The sequence below is a fragment of the Serinus canaria genome, chromosome 6, assembly GCF_022539315.1.
Source record: "Serinus canaria isolate serCan28SL12 chromosome 6, serCan2020, whole genome shotgun sequence".
NCBI classification, from domain to species: domain Eukaryota; kingdom Metazoa; phylum Chordata; class Aves; order Passeriformes; family Fringillidae; genus Serinus; species Serinus canaria.
Window position 1 is genome coordinate 9,296,442 of NC_066320.1, and position 20,538 is coordinate 9,316,979.

At 41.1% G+C, this 20,538-nt stretch overlaps 1 protein-coding gene and 1 long non-coding RNA gene across 3 annotated transcripts in view; both read right to left on the reverse strand.

Moving 5' to 3' along the window:
- Positions 1–8,027, reverse strand: part of CDHR1 (cadherin related family member 1) — a 53,077-nt gene extending 45,050 nt beyond the window's left edge. For both annotated transcript variants that reach the window (XM_050976513.1, XM_050976511.1), the window contains exon 1: positions 7,829–8,027. The gene's annotated coding sequence lies outside the window, so the exon portion shown is untranslated. The remainder of the gene's footprint in view (positions 1–7,828) is intronic.
- A 4,345-nt stretch (positions 8,028–12,372) lies between these two features.
- On the reverse strand, positions 12,373–20,191 carry LOC108961643 (uncharacterized). Its single transcript, XR_001989999.3, has 3 exons — positions 20,025–20,191; positions 17,882–17,950; positions 12,373–15,340 (listed from the first exon to the last, which is right to left on the reverse strand). It is a non-coding gene; the product is annotated as an uncharacterized LOC108961643 (long non-coding RNA).
- Between the last annotated feature and the right edge of the window lie 347 nt (positions 20,192–20,538).

Below are 20,538 nucleotides of genomic sequence, written 5' to 3' on the forward strand. Positions count from 1 at the left end.
TTAGCCATAATTAAATACTTACTTGCTGCCAGACAACAGCAAAGTTTAAAAAAAACAAAACAAAAACAACAAATTAGTTGTCATTGTACTGACTGACTGTTAAGAGATTCAAAATAGCCCATTTGAAACAAAACTGCAAGTAAATAAACAGAGAGGGTAACATTTGCACAAGGACCAGTTGCCATGGAAAATATTTCAGAACAACATCACCACATCAGTAAGGATAACTACAGGATTTAAGGTTCTGCTTGTATTCTCCTATACTTTTACTTCACAAAGTGATTATTGTACTCACCCAGGCAAACATGCACCAAACTGAGAAATAAGGAGGGGGTGAAATGCCTTACATGCTTCATCCCACTGAAGAAAGAGCCAACTTCTTCTGTGTTATAAGGGCTTGGGTTTTGTTGGTTTTATTTATTTTTATTTTTTTTATCTCTCTGAAACATCCAGGAAAGTGCCCTTCAGACTGATGGAGCAGAGAAATGTGGAAGAGGCAGTAACAGATGCTAAGATGTTAAGCGGATGACACGTCTTAATTTCTGAGGAATTTAAAGAAGCTCCTTCCTACCACCTAATTAGACCAATTACTTTGCAGGGAGCTGTGGGACTCATCTCTGAGACAAGATTTGGAGGAATCAGTGTAACTCTCATGTTTTGCTTTCAGTACTGTATTTGTGCTGTACAAACACACAAGGCAGGGAGAAGGTAAAGTAGAAATTTGTTTTCTTTCTGAACTCTATCTTTAATTCTCAAAAGCAGTTATCTCTTTTTAAGAGCTAAAAGAAGTTTATTTTCATTTTAGCTCTGGTAATCTTGAGAAACTACAAAGGAAGAAAATCTAGTATTAGCAAAAACAATAGAAATGATTGTTACAATTTAAAATAAAGCACTTATGATAGCAAAAAAAATACAAAAACATTGCATATTAAAAATGCAGAATGTTCTTTTTATGAGTTGGCCTGATCACTTAATTCCTAAACAGCATGAATTGCTGAAAGCATCTTTTACTTTCAGCAGGAAATTTTCAGCATACTAAAAAGTGTGTTTAACCATCAACACATTGAAAAAGTTACCAGAATAGCTTTTTTAAATTGCTTGGTTTGACATATAGAAGGTGTTTACACTAACTAAAAGTACATATATTCCAATACACTATATGGTTCAAAATCAGCCACACTGAGGATGCTCACAGATAAACCTGCCTGAAAGGAGCTCCATCAGTGTCAGTATGTGAGTCAATGACCCTTGTGGTCCCTTCCAGCTCAGATGATTCTGTGACTGTGATCCTGCAGCACCTGGCTGCCAATCACTGAGATGTTTACACTGGAGCTGAGCTGTTTAAACCTGACCTTTGGCAAAGCACTTACTCTTTAAGGGTGTGTTAATGGAGTTTTCTGGGTTAATTAAGAGTCAGAGTGAAGGACATGTCCAAGGAATTGATCAGTCAAAGAGTTCCCCATCACAGTGCTTTAAAAAATGGCAGAAGCTGCACATGCGGGGTGCCTGCAGTGGCACAGGTGAGGTAGGCACACACAGGGCAAACACTGAAAGCAGGCGCAGAGCCAGGAAGCAGCTTCACACAGGGCAGCAGTGGAAGCTTTGGCTCCCTCAGTCACCCACACATTTTATCATTGTTTGCTTGTTCCCCAGGCATGACCCCACAGACAGAGTCTCCCCTCCCAGGCCTGGCCTGTGGGGTGCAGAGCTGAAGATGGGCAGGGCTCCAGGGACAGCTTTCATCACTCAGGGAGGGGAGGGACAGCCTGGGCAGCTCCAGTATAGTTTTCCTACAGAAGGAGCTGACAGTTGGATCCTGTCACACACTTATGGTGTACCTTACCCTGACAAATGCTGGAGGGAGCCATAGGAGAGGCCTTTGCTGCAGACACAGTGCTATGCTGCTCCCATGCTGTGGACAGGGCTTGTGGGTACCTGCAGATCCCCTGGGATCCACAGTGCTGCTGGCAGGACACCTCTGCCAGCAGAACAGGTCAGCTGTAAGGCTCTCCAAAGGAGAAGAGCAAAACTCTTGGGCCTGTGTCAACAAAACTCATCACCCATAATGGAATTTACCAGAAAATGGTACAGAGAGCAAATGAAAGCTGCAAATGGATGAAACAAATTAATGAAGACTGGGTTCACTGATGACTAACAAATGTGATGACACAGATGCAAACCCTGGCTCTGTAAAGCACTACATTATCACCTGCCAGAAGCTTGGAAATTAAACCAGGGGAAGGCTCTTTGACATCTTGATCTCTTTCTGACCATCTCCTATGGGATCAGACCTTTGTTCTGGCTCTGTATGATTATATTTGTAGAGCACTATTTACAAAAGCTCCATGTTGAACCAATTTGTGACTGCAGCAGTGGCCTTTAATGCCCAGGGAAACCTGCAGCAGGCAACTATGGAAAACAAATGTATTTTTAGTCAATTTAAATTCAGGATATGGTGATCCAAAGCTGAAAACTGTGTGGGAGCAGATACACATATAGAAGATAGATATAAATTTAGTCCCCGTTGTAGATTTAATCACCCCACCTCTGTCAAATATAGTATCAAACCACTGACAAAATCACAGAAATAGATCTGCATGGTGCCCAAAAAAAAAAAAAAAAATAAATAGCACCTAAATGTCTTCTCATCTGCCTCCTCAACCCAGAACTAACAACATGCTTTTTTTTCTACAGAGAATTTTCCTAGAACAAGTGATGGAGAGCTCTTGTCAAAGTTAATAGCTGTCTGTTCCCCTGGTTTCATCCCCTGGGGATCTGAATCTCTAGGGCCTGCATCTCCAAGGAAGCAAAATGCCTCCCTCCTGAATTTCAATGAGTTTAAGCTCTTAATCCCCTTACAGTTTGAAAATCTAGCTAATGTGTGTCTATGAACAGTCAGAGCCATACCTAACACAGCAACATTTGACAGAGTTGTTTTTTTTCTGTCAGAAAATATACTTTGATCAAAACCAACACAGCTCATGGATCCAGGCTTATTTTGATGAATTTTCTCCTTTGGAAGAAAAGGGGCAGGAGGGAGTTTCAGAAAGCAGTACCTTCTGTCCCTACATTTTTGGGAATGGTATGATCCCTCTCTCTATGTAGAAGAAACTTGCTATTTTGTACATCTTTAGCATATCAAGTAGCAAGAAACGTGAAAGAAAAATGAAATATGCCCATCTGATCTCAAATATACCCACCTGATCTGGATCAACTGATTTCCCAGGGTTTGGTTAACTATTCAGTATGAAAAACATCCAGAAAATATTCCAATATCTTCAGAACAGAAGTCTGGGTGACTGATTAGCAAGATCTACAGGAGCTTGTTAGACAACCTGAATTTTTATACAATTTAAGTTTAAATGTTGATGGATGCTACAAAAATGCAGTGAATATATTTCATAGGTGGAGTGTACAGGGGTGTACAACTGCATGGCTGTAAAATGGCTGGATTGTGCACTGAGAAGCCCCTGGGATGCCCTGAGCCATGGATGCTTTTCTTCCCTTGAGACAAAGCTACTTCCCAACATGAAACCAGATCATTGCTAGGCACAGGGGCCAGACACAAAACCAGCCACACACAAGGCCAGCTCCTTCCCTGTTAACTCTCATGTCTTTGAGCCTTTGAGAATCTTGGAGAATCCTGGGCCCTACCATATTCACTTTTTTTAGCCCTAAAACTTAAGCCTAAGACTAGTAATCCTCCCTAATCAAATATGGCTGACAAGAAAGGGACTTTTCACCACTATTAAGAGCTGCACTTTTTATGTTTACACAACCCTGAATGGGGGAATTGTGGGTCCCACAAAGACAGCTGCTCTTGTGCCCAGGCCAGACTAGAACTGGCAGCAGATGCCAACATAAAATGGCACCTGAACTTCCCCAAGAGCACACCCCCTCCCTCTTCACAGCAATGCCACCAGGAGCTTGGGGTGGGGGCACTGGGAGGGTTGTTCACAGCTGAGGGAGGCAGTGCCCTGTTGTGCCACTGGAATCCCAGCTGGCACCTGCTGCCACCTGTGCTGGCAGGCTGAGCAGAGGGCTCTGACTGAGCTGGCACAGAGGGAAATTACTCTTTCCACATTGTGGGTGGCTCTTCCACCTCAGGGCAATCACATTTGAGCTGCCCACCTGGGGAATGCCTGCTTGGCATATAAATGGCAGGCTTTCATGAGTTGCATTTCAATCAGCTTTTGGATGCTTCCATGCATTTGCAATTTAAAAATCGTGAGAAAAATAAAATAAAAGAAATAACAGATATTATTTTCCACTGACCTGCTTTGCCTTTTTAGCTACTATGTACTGTCTTCACATTTTGTGTTTCCATTTTCCTCTGTTCTATGCTCCAGACAAGTATTGATAAGTAATAAAGTCCACACTCATAAAACAATAGTTTAAGCTACTTTTTAAATATACTTGTCTTTGAATTTGGGATCTGTATGACATTAGGCATTAACCTGGAGGGGAGTACTCAGCATTTTTTGTGTGCACATTTGGGCATGCACATTCAACATAGAAAGTGCTGCACCCTTTAACCTCAGCATGTGCAGAAAGACACCAAATCACACTGTGGCCTTTGCTTTGTAAATCAAAGGCTAAAAGGGGCTGTGGGACTTAGCACTGATACTTGGAGGCATTATGCACAGCACAGTACACTCAGAATTCCTCATGCAATTCTGCTAAGGAGAGAAGTGGAGCCTCAGCCAAATTTTCTCAAAACTCTCTCTATTCTCACATCTTTGAAAGTGATTGGGAAGTTCTTTTTTAGCTTGAAAACAAAGGAAGGGGCTATGACATAAACCATAGGTAAGACAGACACCCTAACAACCCTGGCCCCAGCTGGGCTGTCCCTTGCACACCAAAGGGTCAGCTCAGTAGCAAGTCCCACAGCATGGTGTGAGAAGAATTTCCTCAGCTGATCTCCCAATACCTTAGGAGCAGCAGGACATGCTGAGGTAAGGTAATTGTAATGGTCACACTTGTTGCCTGGTGTTTGCTGCCTGGCTGGCACCTGGAAGGGCTCAGAGCACTCTTGTTTCACCAGAGCTGAGACACAGTTAAACACACAGCTCCCACCAAAAACCAAACAAAACACTCTTGCCTGCCCAAACAACATTATTCCTCCTCTTAAAAATCTCCCTGCAAAGGACAGAGATGACTTGTACTGGGACATATCATCACTCTCCACCAATTTCCATTAATACAGAATACAGATGATGCTGTACATCCAGGAACAGCTATTGATTACATTTTAGATGACTGGTTTTGGTGGTGAAGAATTTTACGCTACTCAGATTTTACATTTGCATAGCACAGCACCATACCTTCTGTCTGATTGCTGGGAGAAACTGTAGGAACTGGAGAATCTACCAGTCTGGGCCAATTTGTTGGCAGGAGAGGAAAGACTAAAGTCCCTCAGAAGTCTTCAAGGTCCATCTCTACATTTTGGATTATCAGCTGTGAGAGAGAAACAGACTTGCAATGGGTCAAACATTGCTCAGTAGGAACTACAAAAGAGAATCAGTCCTATGTCTTGGTGATTAAATCTAATCAGAGATGTGTGCTTGAGTCCTTGGCCATTATCACTGAATTCTGATCCTCCCAGTTGCCAGAACAAATATGCCACCTCCTAAATGAGAGTTTATGTATCTCTCCACAGCCCACTCTCATCACTTAGGATAGGCAAATTTGTTAAAATGACGTGGAAGTTTTAGTAGTCGTGACACATTAAAATGCAAACAAATAAGCACCTCTTTCTTCCTCTCACTTTTATTTTCTTGCTACTAATTGAATGAATTTAACATTCTAAAAGGAAAATGAGCTCATTGTTACAGTTCTGACACATGAAGGTTTTCATGTCTAGAACAGACAGTCTATAAATAATCAGCCCAAGATCATTAAATTCACATAAAAGTAATCAAAAGATACTGATGTGATCATGAGTGACCTTGGTTAAATTTATAAACCTCTCTTAGTTCAGTAATTCCAGGCTGAAAGTGACACTGTACTGCTTGGTTTAAGGAATTTAATGAACAACATCAGTTGTAACTCAGCTGTATACAGATCCTTTTTTATATTGCAGCTCCACTAAGCAGTTATGCTAAACCACAGCAGAGTGCAGGAAAATGGGGGAACCTGGGTAGTACCACAGAATGGTTTGTGTTGGAAGGAACCTTTAAAGCTCATCTAGTCCAAAGCCCTGCAATGAGCAAGGACATCTTCAACTAGATCAGGTTGCTCCTGAATGTTTCCAGGGACAGGCATCTACAGCTTCTCAGGGCAGCCTGTGCCAGTATTTCACCACCCTCATCAGAAAAAAATTATCTGATAAAACACACATCATGAAAAAGACTTTGTAACTCAACTGATTGAGGAAGATACAGCCACAGAGCAGAAGAAGGAAAACATTCCCAATTTATGGAAAGAAAAAACAAGATTTAGAGAGGTGATTGCAAGCATTATATCAACCTGAGCCTCTTGGGTTTGACCCGCCCCCCCCCATTTTGGATAACAAGAACAGGAACACTCAGCTATTCTTTCTCCAAAGGAATGTAGAAATTACAATGTCAGGAAAACAGAGGGAGAGCAAACACCAAATATCTACCAGTTTTTGCATTTCCACAGTAGCTTTAAAACAGACAACAAAGTGCTTTGCCAAAAAAATGTGGTGGGCATTTTTTCCACACAGGTAAAGAGATGGTACTCTCATCCCATCAGAAAAAAATGCTAGCCTACACACCAAAAATCTCAGAGCATTTGCCTGCATGATTTATTTATTTATGAGTTATTGTCATTCACTGTGGGTGGCAGCAGAGGTTTGGGGAATTCCTGGGAAAAAGAAGCAACTTCATCTCAGCTACAGCTTCTCCTGGCTTTAGTCTGCCAAAAAGTGTTTTATAGCAATTGCAAAAAAGGTCCTGCAGGTAACTGAGAAAAGGGGAACATTTTCTGCAGCTGCTAAGTAATTAAAGTTTCTGCTATCCATTTTGCTAGCTTAGAGGCTTTTAAAGACCACTGCAAAATCCATTTACAATTCAGTAACCTTGCTTCTTTGGAGCTACGAATCACTCTCCTCATTTTCTTTTGACAGGGATGGAAAATGAACAAATAGTCCCTAGAATATCCAGGTATATTTAGATAGCCTACATTCCCTCCAGCAGCATGATCTGTGATGGATGTGGTGCTGTGGAGCATGACACAGATCTGTGTGAAGGATGCCATTTAGCAGCAGACAGGCAGTCCAAGTTATTTATGAAAGAACTAGTATTGTTCATTGTTTTGCCTGTAAAAATTATACATATAACTCAGAGTTGGAGTGTGAATAATGAATAAATCAAAATTTTATAGTTTACTCAGTGTGGCTGAGAAAAATAACAAGACTTGTTTAGGCAGAGCAAAGAAGCACTTGTGTTCTCCCCATAAATCTCCTGGCTGGTGTGCATGCCATGGGCATCCCTGCGTGGATGTCCTGCTTACAAGACTGTAACAGGACTTGTTGAAGCAGGGGATCTATGAAAATGAAACATGCTCCTTTCACTGCCATGTGTGACCAGACTCAGCTGTTCAGTACAGGAAGGGCACGAATGCAAAGACTGCAGGTGAACCAAAGCCCTCACTAGAGATCAGCTTTGAGCCACACCAGCACTTTGGCCACAGGGGTGAGCAGCCCCTGCATTTTACTCAGGTAAATAAACGTATGACACTGTGACTGCAGGTGGCTCTTCTTGTGATCTCTCTTGGCAATACAGAGGTGTGCCTTGGACCATTCTCAAAAGGGAATCCCATAAGTCAGCAACTCTCACACTGGGCTAAGTGACAAGGTACTTACCTTGTTAGGGTATGGAGATCCCACTGGCCAGGGCATCCACCAGCCTTTGCCTTGGATTGCTGTGGAAACCTGAGTATCCAGGCAGTCTTACACCAAAGCAGTGGTTGTCCTTAACCTAGAAAACAAATGTGTCAACAGATTTTCTAATACATGAATATGAAATACTCAGCTTTGAAGTAATTTACCTCCAAACCACATGGGACTATTGCTCTATTCTCACTTACATTTTCCATCAACTATCTACTCTTTGCCTGGAGAAATTTCTACAATCAGTGTTGTGTATATGGTTCTCAAATCAAATAGTTTAACCTGGTGAGAGCCCAAAGATTGTCTCTTCATTCCTACTAGCTCCACCTGTGAACATTATGCTCTCAGCATCTCCTCCCACAATTTCTAGTACTTTATCCCAAAATGCTGTACTTGGCTTTTTTTTTTTAACAATCTATCAATAAGATAAATCGAGAGAACTACATAGCAAGAACCTCAATAATAGATGTTAAGTTGAGGAATGAATAAAACATCTGAGAAAAAACTTTCACATCTGCTAACTAAGATTACACAGTCCAAAGTTACTGCAGTGAATGCTGAAATACAAATTAAATGACAGAAAAATCCCTTCTCATACTGTGGCTTTAAGATGATTACATGGGGCCTTGAAACAGATGTTCAAATTCTGTAAGTGTCCTTGATACAAAATTAGTACCTGAAAGCAAAAAAGGTAATGTGGCCCCATTTTACAACATATTTTTTGAAAATATACACTCCAGTCAGTCTCATGGACAGAATTTCATGGAGACAAATTAGTGTAGTTCAGCACTTGAGGAAATTCAGACCACAGAATTTGAGATCCCACATAGACAAAGAAGGGGTGAGGGACAATCGTGCCAAGAGGCAAAATATTAATTTTCTATTCAACAAGAACTGACAAGGAGGAAGACTTGACATGTTTAGGAACAAAAGAAAGCATGGAAAGAATGTTGAGGAAGGAAATAGAAAGTTCTGTTCAAAAGACAGGAAAAAGTGCAAAGAACATTTTATAATAAAATCATGAAGAGTAGATTGACTTTACTGCTCAGACTCAAGGATCTGTTTTAAAAACTACTGAGTCCTGACTTTAATGGAAATTAAGGAGGAGTTCCCTACAAAGACTATCAGAGGTGGAGTTATGAGGTTAAGGTGAAGACACAGAGTGCTTTCTCTCTTTTCATCAACCATGCTCCTGAAGATGTGTGCAGAATAAAGCAGCAGTATTGGTACATATTTAACTAAGTAAAAGGAAAATGCTGAATTGTTTAACCTTGGTACACTCAAACAACATCAAGATAAGAGCTCAGTGACAATTGCCACCATTTATGGCTTCCCAAGTATGGAAGTTAACAACTGGAAAGCCACTGAGTCAAAAACAATGCTTTAAAGAGGGACTTGAAGACATTGCTGCATTATCTCAGCTCATACAGAATCTTGTTTTTAACCATCTCACTGTTTCTCTGATAGCATTCATAAACAGATGGACTTCTTCACACTTTTGTTTTTTTCTGATGAAAACATCTTCCTATACAGGCATATTGATCCCTTGGGGAGAAATCTGTGATGCAAATAGGTTTTAGCAGTGCTCAGTGAACAGCCCACACAACTAGCACTGGCTGGGACACAGGATTCTGAGGCAATGCAAACAGGAAGCTTTGTGTGGAGGACCCATTTAGCAAAAACAGCATTTTCCAGTGCACTTCAGTTTTGGGAGACAATTTGAAGCATGAGCTACAGAGATGTGCTTTTCAGAGACCTGGCAAGCCCCTAAGGATGCCTCAGGAACATGTCTTTTGGCCCCCTGAGGTTGGCATCAGTTCTGAAGAGCAAACATGACAAAACCCAGCAGAAAAGCACTCTACTTCACTGACCTAATGCAACATAATTGCTGTGACTGCAGCACATATCACAAATGGAGTGCACAGCGGTGCAGTTAAACAATTCTATGTGTCACAGCACACATTGCAGCTGAGACAGCCACAATACACAGGGTGTCACCACACAATTTCAGAAAGCTTCAACCCATACAGAGTAACACCATTCCACTTCAGAAGTGGAATGCATCGTACCTGTGTGCCCTCTGTTCCCTTTGGTGGTTGGTCAGTGCCCCTGGGCACTCCAGGGCTCCTTGCTCTCAGTGCTGCTCACAGCTGTGCCCATTGGAGATGAGGCTCCCACAGCCCCATTCCAAATCACCACAAACTGTGTGCCTACAAGTACAGGTGCCTGTGGGCAGTTGACAAACAGGCACTTCTGTGTGGTGGAACCTTTGAATGCTGGGGCTCCAATGCCTCCTAGACCAGGTGTAGATCATCAGCCCTGAGTGCCTGTGCTGTATGAGCAGCTGGGAGCAATCCGCTCTTAAGGGAACATCCCAGATGCAGCCTGAGTGTCTGGCAGAAACTAGGCCTGGTGCAAGAGCTTGTTGAGAGAACTGTGATATGGAAAATGTATGTGTATATGAAAATTCAGAATTGTAGAAGCATATAATGTATTTAGGCAGGTAGAAGAAAACAGAAATATATATATATATATATATATAGCTTTATAGCTTATTCCACAAATTTGACGAAGTACAGAACACAGTTTGTAACCAGGATGTAACCTGCTAAGTAGAGACAACTTGTAACAGAACACATAAGAATTTAGTTGCTAGGTAAAGGCCATAAAGATAAGAAAACTTAGTTAAGCAAGACTCAGGTATTGAAATCCATAAAGCAGAACCTTTTGCTTAAGGAGCCAGCACGAACCAGGCTCCTGGTTTTGGCCAGGACAAACTGACATGAGAGAAAGCCAAACCTCCCCTGCACCTGCCCAGAAGAAAGGGTCAAGAAGTGAACATCAAGGAAGATGATGTTACTTCATCAAAGATGCCCACCCACAACCACCAAAGACTCTGGTCAGGGAATGAGAAGGCAGGGAAGTATGAGCTTGGGGCATCAATGTGTATTTAAACCTGAAATCTGTCTGACCAGGTACACCTGTCTTTGGTGGAAATATCCCCCCCCATGCATCCCAGCTGGACTAAAACACACCTGCACTATTATTCCTGTTGGAATAAAACACACCTGCTGGACAATTTTTAATTGTAAAGTCCTTATTCCACAAATCAGCTGAGTTGTGTCTGTGAGGCTGCAGAAGCCAGACCAGTCACGTTCACCTGAGGATTGCTCACAGGCACATAGTGACCTGATTTCTCTGATAACGTGTGCAGAGCTGACCAGATGGCATTGTAAGGTGCTTATCCTATAGGAAATCTGTCCTTAGCTCCCTTGTGGAGCATCAGCCTGGAAACGTGGGCTTAAATCCCTCACACTTAAAGATATTCCCAGTCAGTACATCCGAAACACACAAACAGATGTTGGCACAAAGGTTGAATGACAATGTGAACAAATCCATATCCTGAACTTTTCTAGCAGACATCCACTACTGAGACACTGAAAACAGGAGTAATTCCTGGGAATTCCTTCTGTACTGAGAGCCCTGCTCTAAGATCAGAAGACAAAGCGTGATGGAACAGTTATGTGCTCAAAACCAAGGTAGATTATCCAATGGCTCCTGTCTTATAATACTGAAGGGTACTGGGAACCACAGGCATTCATGGATTGGAGCCAACACCCTTACTCCTGACATTAGGGAGCTCTTCTTGCTCCCCAACAGCAATTAAAAAAAAAAAATGAGTCCTGCAGAGCAATTATCTATGGTAAAGATAACTGCTTATATCTAATGATAACTGAAGTAAAAAAGACTGTATAAGTGGGTTTTCCCCTCAATTTGCAAGAAGGAAAAAAGATAAGCGTTGGATAAATTCTCACCAGAAAAAACTTTGGTAAAAAGCGCACATGCATCTGACCTGCCTCCACAGTCTGAAAACATTTTCCTAAAACTGGTTAGCAATAACTTTGGACAAAACAGAATCAGACAACAGGTCCTCAGACTTGATCCAACAAATACTGAAGCCACCAGGAGTCTTCTACTCAGTCTTGACAAGAGTTGGCCATGTGTCTACACAGGAAATAGCCTTCTGCTTTTATATTCCAGCTGAGTTTATTGTTTAAGATTACATTGTTCACAGAGGAGTGTAGTTTTCCTTGGCAAATGGGATCCAAGATCCTCAAGGAATTCAGGATTTTGGCCCCAGAGACAAAATCCTGAATTCCTTGAGGATACCTAGGCCTTTGCATCAGTTGTAAGCCAGTCTAGAGAGCTGAAAACCCAATGTCAAGAGCCCCCATTACACCTTGTGGGATAAAATTTTGTATAAAAATATACATATTTTCATTTCTCCTACTACCCACTAAGAAAAGGAGATCCCAAAACTTGCCTCTAAATCAACAGTCCCTGTCAACAGGAATCATTTCTCCTGTGCTCCTGACAATTCAGTCACAGTGCCAAATAAAACAGACTGATTTGGTGTTAGCTGGTGGTATTAAGCTGTAAACAAAGTGAGGACACACCTGGCTCACTTAATTGACAAGGTCAGACCAGGATTCAACATCTGTTCTGTCAGGCATAGAGACACTTCAGAAACATCTTTATTGCAACTTAAGGGCTGTGCAATTTTCTTGCCTGACAGCCAACTGCACACAAAAACACAAGACAAAAAAAATGCATTTGTCAGCCTGGACAAGATAAATTTACTTTATATAAGCATACAGCTTGTGTATTTTGAAAAGCCACTGAGCAAATATGTTTCTCTTCTGGTAATGCCAGACAAATATATGTAGAAGTGAAAGGAAAATAAAAAGGAAGAACAGATGCCTGTAAGTGAAACCATGATCAGATGGTAGCTCTGTTGTACCACATGAGGAAATGGCCTGGTACATAAGAGCCGATCTCTGCTGAGGAATTACTGTCAAGAAGACACACAATATTCTGATACCTCTATATGAAGCAACAAAGCATTTGGGCAGCAGTCACAATCCATACTGAAATTATTTAGAGGTTCCTGCTGTAGTCTGCTCAGCCAAGGCTAGGACTTTAGACAAGTAGTATCTTCAGCTGGAATAGCCCCCAGCCAGGGATTGAGGCCAGCCTGGGAAACTTAGTGAGTAAAAATACTAAAGGTCATTAAATTATGTGTTGGGATCTCTCCAGAGATCCAGAGCTGTCACAGCACATGCCACAGCACATGCTGCAGTTGAGACAGCCACCATACAGAGTGCCACCATACAATTTCAGAAGGCTTTAGGCATTCACCCATACACAGTAATGTCTTACCACATAGGTGGCTTCAGGTGTCTGCCCACACAGAGTAACACCATCCCTCTTCAGAAGGCTGCAAGCAGCTGCCCTTCTTGTTCTTCAGCCCAGCCTTTTACACCCTCATGCTGATGCATTGCACCTGTGTGCCCTCTGTTCCCTTTGGTGGTTGGTCAGTGCCCCTGGGCACTCCAGGGCTCATTGCTGTCAGTGCTGCTCACTGCTGCTCACTGCTGTGCCCATTGGGGATGAGGCTCACACAGCCCCACTCCCAATCACCACAAACTGTGTGCCTACACAGAGTGTTTCTGAAAGAATTGTGTTAATGGTCTCTGGGGCTTATGCTTTTCTTATCAGAGGGAACATTTTGCCTGGAGGAGGGTATGAGAGTTTGGAGCATGCTGTTTGGAGGGTGTAAGGCAAAGAGGAAAATCTTAGTACATTTTTTAGATATAAAAGGGCTTAAACTCATTAGAGAACAGAATCTTCAAACCTGTTTGTGAAGCTTTATACAGAGCTGTAAACACATGGCCATATTTTACAGAGAAAAACCCTGCTGCAAACAATACCAAAAATGCCTTTTACATTTACTTGTCATTTATATTCTACAGATTCTTTCTGCGAGCTCCACAAAACAACAGAAATAAAATATGTTGGCCCCCTGACCAGCAACCAAACAATGAAACACAGTTCCTTCACCAACCTCCTGATTCAGAGGTCTTGCAAGGAGGACTGGAAGTTCCTTTATCCTTGATATAAAAAATGGTATGCATGGTCAGGTCTTCAAAAATAGGAAGCTGAGTGTCAGATCTACCTACTCTCAAAACAAAAGTGAAAATAAAGTAATAGCAAGCACACAGAAGAGCCAGAAATAGGTTCAGGTGCTCAGTACAATAGAAACATTCTCAATAAGAGCAGGACCCTGAGCAAGTGCCCATAAACCTGACCTTTTGGAATTGCATTTGCCTGTGTGAGTTACAACAGACCTCTGACTGTTCCCATTCAACTCCCCCAAATTGTGAAGGGCACCAAAACCATTTCTGTCATACTGACAATTATGTTAAGAGAAAGAGTAGTACTATGAGTACTGACAGAAAAATTACTATTTGCAATCTGCAATTTACCCAGCAGCAGAAAAGGTTTCTACTCCTCCTCATATTCACTAGAAGGAGAACTGAATTTATGAACAAGCAAGTAATTCAGTTTTAAGGACTCTCCCCCAGGCAGAGAAACAGCAGCAATGCAGAGGACAGTTAGGAAAGGACAGAAGATACATGGCTAAAGTATCAGTGGGTGCTTCAGTTTCTCTGTTATTCAGCCCTTTGGTATTATTCTTAGCATTTATTTCATGCTCCAGTAAGCTTTGTTTATTGAGGTGATCACACAACTCCACTGTCTTGAAAGAACAGCTGCCTTCTGGCTTCAGAGGAACAGATGAAATCTGATTAGGTTTAATATCTTTTCAGTATGCTCTTCAATAACCACCTGATGATACTCTTAAGGAAGTTAAAACCAGGCCACTTTGATTTTAAAGTCAGATTTAGCCCCCTCAGAAAATATATTGAAAAGCCTACTTGAATCTGGCCCATCACCACTGTTTTAATAATCTGTTTATCTAGTTTCTCAGCCCTTTCTAAATGATGAGACTTTTATCATATGTAGAAATTTACTTCCAAGTGGATTGCTAACACCGACTACAAGGACTGCAGGAAAAATCATCAATGACTAATGATCATACAAAGAAACACCTTGGTTAATATAAAATAAATGATTCAAGAAAAGGTTAAATATGCATGTATACTGATAACTAGAAACAAAAGCATCAGCCCTTCACCATCTTTTAGGCAATGGAATGCCTAAAAGGCATTTAGAAATGCAAACCAGTGCAATTCAGATACCTCTTCAACCAGCCTTACTTGAGGAGCTAAATTCCTGCTTGGTGCAGAGGAATATTCCACTGACAAAAAGTCTGGTGGCAGCCAGACAACTTTGCCTGACTCCTTCTGCCAGATTCATACTATCAAAACTGCCTGAGTGAAGGAATGAATAAACAGTAATGAAGCCTTTCCTCAAACAGAAAGCAATGTACACTCATGCCCTGTCTGTGAAAGGAGCGTCCTCAAGATAGTGAAGCACTGGTGGTTGTGCATGTAGGCAGATGCTTTTCACCCTCCTCTCAGTCTGCTTATTTTAGCTGTGGAAGTGGTCCAGAAAACACTACAGGGACTTGCCGAGAACAAGGCTTGCAGGATCTCCTTGTTTCCACTGCAGTTGCTTTAAAACCTGTAAAACAAACATGAAAAACAGAGAAAATTGAGAGATTTGTTTAATAGGGAGTGTGGGGAATGGCACAAAACTCTAATATCTGAAATTTAGCCATGTTTGTGTGGGCAGGTTTAGATTAGCAGTGGTCTGAAAATAAACATGATGGCAATTTTTTTTTTCTTTTCATTAGGTTGCTGGAGGTCACTCACTCCTAGCAGCCTATTTTCCCTTTAGTGAGGGTGCTCAATCGCTGCAAGTCTGCTGCTGCTGGAAGTTTCCATAGTTAGATGAAGGTCTTCATAGACACAGGATGGTGCTACTGTCTCTCCAGAGCTTGAATTCTGCAATTGATACATTAAACAGTATCTTCCCCTTGCTATCATCTCCCTGTTTCTTGGTCAGAAGCCACAGATTGACATTGGCTTGAAGTATTTGCTTTCTGGGACAGCAATTGTTTCTGATGGAATGACAACATTCTAGGAAATCAGTGGTTTTGCTTCAAAAGAAGTAGCCAGTGTGGTTATATATGGTTATTCATAACCCTCTCCTCAAGCCACACTGAGCTGGTCTCCAAGTGGCTTTGGAGCTTGCCCATGGCAATTGCCTAGCACAAAGAACAGTGCAGAGCAATGCTGAAAAACAATCCCTGTGCTTTGCCTGCAAACTATAAAGCAATATCCCCCTAACAAAGACAGCACAAGTCACCCAGAAATCTCATAGCAACAATACAAAACAAAGCCAACATTGTACAATTCCAGTCAAGAACCACACATTAAAACAGAAGAATTCAGCTTTGGGCAGTTGTTGCATTAGGCCCAGGATTTTACAAATGCCTCTCAATAAGAGTAGAAACCAATTGAGATCAAGCATTTTGATACAAGCAGATCTGAGGAAGTCATTTGCAGCAGAAAGATGCACCCTATAAGGAAGCAAATAAACAACAATCTCTGACCTAAAAAGGTTTGGCTGCAGGTAAGGACAGGAGTTGATTACAGTAAGCATATTGGAATGCTCTGAGAACCAGGGCAGAGTGTCATGGGACAAGCAAAGATCATAAAGAATTACTGTGTTTGAGCAGAGGAAAGCATTTCAGATTTCCTCTGTAGATCTTCGTGGCAAATTTACAGGTTTTACTGGAGTGCTTCCTTTGTACAGCTTTCTACCCCTCAGCACAATACCTTCCGTTGCTCTGTGAGACCAGCATCACTGGACTTCATCCACAGGAAACAGCAGTCTGCTTTCAAAGGAACATTCTCTTTACAGCACTTTTAGCAGAGAGTTTTCATGCCTGTTGCATGTTAAAAAGCCTGAAGCATCCCCAGTTTTGTCAGATAGCAGAAAGTAGTCAGATTGAATAGTAACAGCTGTGCTGATCACATGAAGTCTCAGTAATATGGAAAAGGTGCAGGATCAGGCACATGCAATCCAGCTCAGGTCAGGAGTGACAGAAGCCCCTCTGTGTCTCTGGCATTGCACACACCCCCAGGCCTTGTGGGCCAGCTGGGAACCTGCTATTGCCCAAGTCCCCAGTTGCTACTACACCTGCTGATTAAATGAGGAGACCCAGACAGCTATAAACCCCTGACCCATAATAATTCTGCAATTTGTTCACTGCTCCTGGTACCAATGGGACTCTGCCTATAAAACAGAGCCCATGATTCAGCACTGGGAGACTGGACAGGAAGAAAAGGCTCCAGTTAAAGGAAAACTGTAGAGTAACAAAGATTTTTAGTTAACCTAAGTTATCTAAATATAAAAAGTAATAAAGCATTTAAGATATTTTATCAGCTAGAATGAATTTGCTTGGAACTTCAAATTATTAATTTTATGATTAAAAGATTAGAAATAGGAAATAAACTATTTTAGATCAAATTCTTTATCTTTATGGTTTAACAGAAGTTATCAGTTAGACATTTTATTGAAATTGTAAACATTAAGATTTAAGACGCTAAGATTCTAAGGAGCATACTAATCCTTTTAACCTAGACTTGTTCATGGTTTAGCTTTTTTTCCACTGGGGTCTCACTGAAACCACAGATATCATGTAATTTTACTTGCACAGTCTTTAGATGCACATATTTAGAACAAATTCAATCTCAGATAATTCTTGTTCCTGGTAGAGCTGTGGGTTCAAAAACTGTATTTTTGGGAATTTACGGAACCACACTTTGGTTGATCTCTCAAAAGATAAAGATGAATGTAGCCACAGATGAATGGTGATGGAATACAGCAGGGCAAAGCCAGGATTATATTTCACTTCTGTTCTTATCAATGAGGAGCATTGTCACTCCTTTAATCAGACCTGATCATATTTCTCTTTATTGTTTTATACTATGGGCATTAAATGGGTTCTAATCTCTTCTAATCTTATTTCTTCCCAATCCAAACACTCAGTAAATTTCCTAAGAAAAAGAGAACAAGTTCTCAGTGATTCAATGAAGCTAATATTTACCTGCATGGAAAATTCAGTGAAGTTTGCAGATGGAAAAAAACCCAGAGTGCTATGATTTCTCTCTTATGATTACCTAATTCATCTAATGAAACTGTAAACCTTTTTACCTTTATGTCGATTTTTGTTGACTGCGGATGCTTTTGAGCAGCAGCGTCTTCTAACCCTATGACCTAAGGCTGAAAAACAGTACATTATCAGTGGGGACAGGTAATGCAAATAACTGTACACATACAGTAAATGTGTCAGAACCCACAGACATTTTGCTTACTGTATTTACCACTGATGTCCTTGTGTAGAGGGATCTGTAAAACAAAGGATTATCATGACTGATTTTTAGATCTCTGCACAGCTTTGTCCCTAGTGTGGAACAGGAACTTATTTGCTCTTTTCTATCATTACTCATAGATGCATCAGATACACATTGTAAAGATTTCTTTATCCTTCAAAATGTCACACTGGCAGGCAATACAATAACAGTTACACCACTTTAAGAAAATATAAAAAATAACCAACAGGAAAAAAGAGCATCTCTGTGTCCAGATGCACAGGAATGTAGAATAAATTGCTTTGGATGGGCAAAGCCACTGAAATATTCCTTCTCATCATGCCTAAATAAGTGAGCTGTTGACTGCAGTTGACCACAGTGCTGGTCACAATAAAGGGGGGGAAAAAGGTTTACTGTGGAATTGAGGAGGAGCAGAAAGGACAGAGACAGATGATTTCTCACCAACAAAATCTAAGATATGGTCAATACTTCTGGAAATCACTGAGGCAAGGCTGGTGATGGAAGCTGAGTTATCACCATAATTTAGTTCTGATGTAACAGGTTTAACATGCAAAGTACATTTATCTTGCACACCCAGACACTTTCACTTTGACATCAGTGCTTATAGATAAGGAACAGTGTCCTTTGCATGTTTCCTCCCCACCTTCTGACTCATAGAAGTCCCACGCACATCAACAAGAAGGAAACGCTATTACAGGAACAGGCAGGTATTCTGGCAGGTATTCATTTGTGTTTAACTGATATGGCCATCTCCTGTCCTTCCTGGACAGGCTTCCTTCATGCTCCTGAAGACACTTCTAGAAAGTCTCCAACTGCCCTTGCACTGTTCTTAAAGTTTTTCTGAAGGGTTATGGAAAAACCTGAATAAAAACAAGTAGAACAGGCAAAGAGAGCAGAAGGGCTTCAGCTACCACTGCTCAGGCAAATAGCTCTACCAGCACAGACACCAGTAAATGACAAAACTGGGCAGCTGACTTAACCATTTAGAAAAACAGCTTCCACATGTTTCTCCATGCTCATATTTACACATAAAGCAATTCTTAGAAGGTTTCTAGAAAATATCAAGCATGGCAAGTCTGCTGTTCCTGACCTTTGGACACTTAGCTTATTTGTTTTTCTTTATCTCACATTTACTCTCTATATGTTGTATAAAATACACATTGTGAAAAATCATGGTGAGTCTCAGAGATTCACAATATCAAACCTTAAATCTGCACAAGTAACTCTAGATTGCACCTCTCAATTTAAAAATACTACTGAACTGTCCTTCTGCAAATGAACCATGACATCTGCAGAGATGTAGCTATAGACAGATGGAAAATCCTCTGCTTTCAGGATCTTAACTGCTCTGTGAATTTGGAATACTGCAAAATGGTAACTAAGTGCCTCAAGATACTGCAGATGAAGTGGGGGTCATCAGTGGTAAAAACCCAACCAATCAACCAACCAACAAAAAACCAAAGGAAAACAAAGTTTAGACTGATTGAAGGTCAGAAGAGTTACTCTGATTTGTTTCACTGTTCTATAAAGAACTTATCATATACTCTGTTAACCTGACTGATTCATGTTCCCTTATTTCACAAGGGTAGAAGCTTCTTCTATTAACACATTTCCCACTACTGAGAAAATTATACTATTTTTACATTGGTGGATGGCTGGTTATCTACTGGGAAAATATAACAGAAAGTATTTTCAGAAGAGCAGATTTCAGAACACAGATTAAGGTAAAAGTTACTGATGCTGTGCAACAGGCTATAGCAGAGGAAACAGTACTGTACAAACCAAAGCACTGATATGTTACCACATTCTGCAGTCTAAGACCTTTCTAAGTGCAATCCTCTTTTTCATTGTCAAGCTCCATTTGTTTCTTTTAATTAAAATCAATGTAGTAAATAAGCATTTTATATCAAAAAAGGAAAGAAGAGGAAAAGAGAAACCTGTGTTAGAAGACAATAATACTGTACCTTCTGCAGCAAAGACATTGAGGCACAAAAGACAGACAAACAAAAAGCCACAAAGTGCCAGGAGCTTCATTCTTCCAGCTAGTCACGAGACGTTTCTGAGGAGGCTGAAGGAGTGTCTCAGTGTCCTCTAGCACAACCTCAGCTTTTTATAAGATAGACCCAAAGGAATGTTATGTTCAGAATGGGTGGAGAGTTGGCCTTTGTATTGCACCTCAACAGATAAAAAGAAACAGCACTTCCTATTTCAAGAAGCAATTTACTCAGAATGAGGCAGCATAGAGAGCTCCTTACTAGTTACACAGAAGCTTGAAGATTAAAGTACACAGGGATGTTCTGAGGCAGAAGACTTGTCCTTTGCTTCACAGCAGCCTCTCCAGAGGACCTAGTGTGCTCCTCTGCATGCTTGGAAAGGGAGAAAGCACAGCAGAACTGAATCTGTATGGAGAGAGATTGGAGCTTGAAAAGACAAACCAAACCCAGGGTATTTTAATCAAAGCAATTGCCAGTCTGTTGT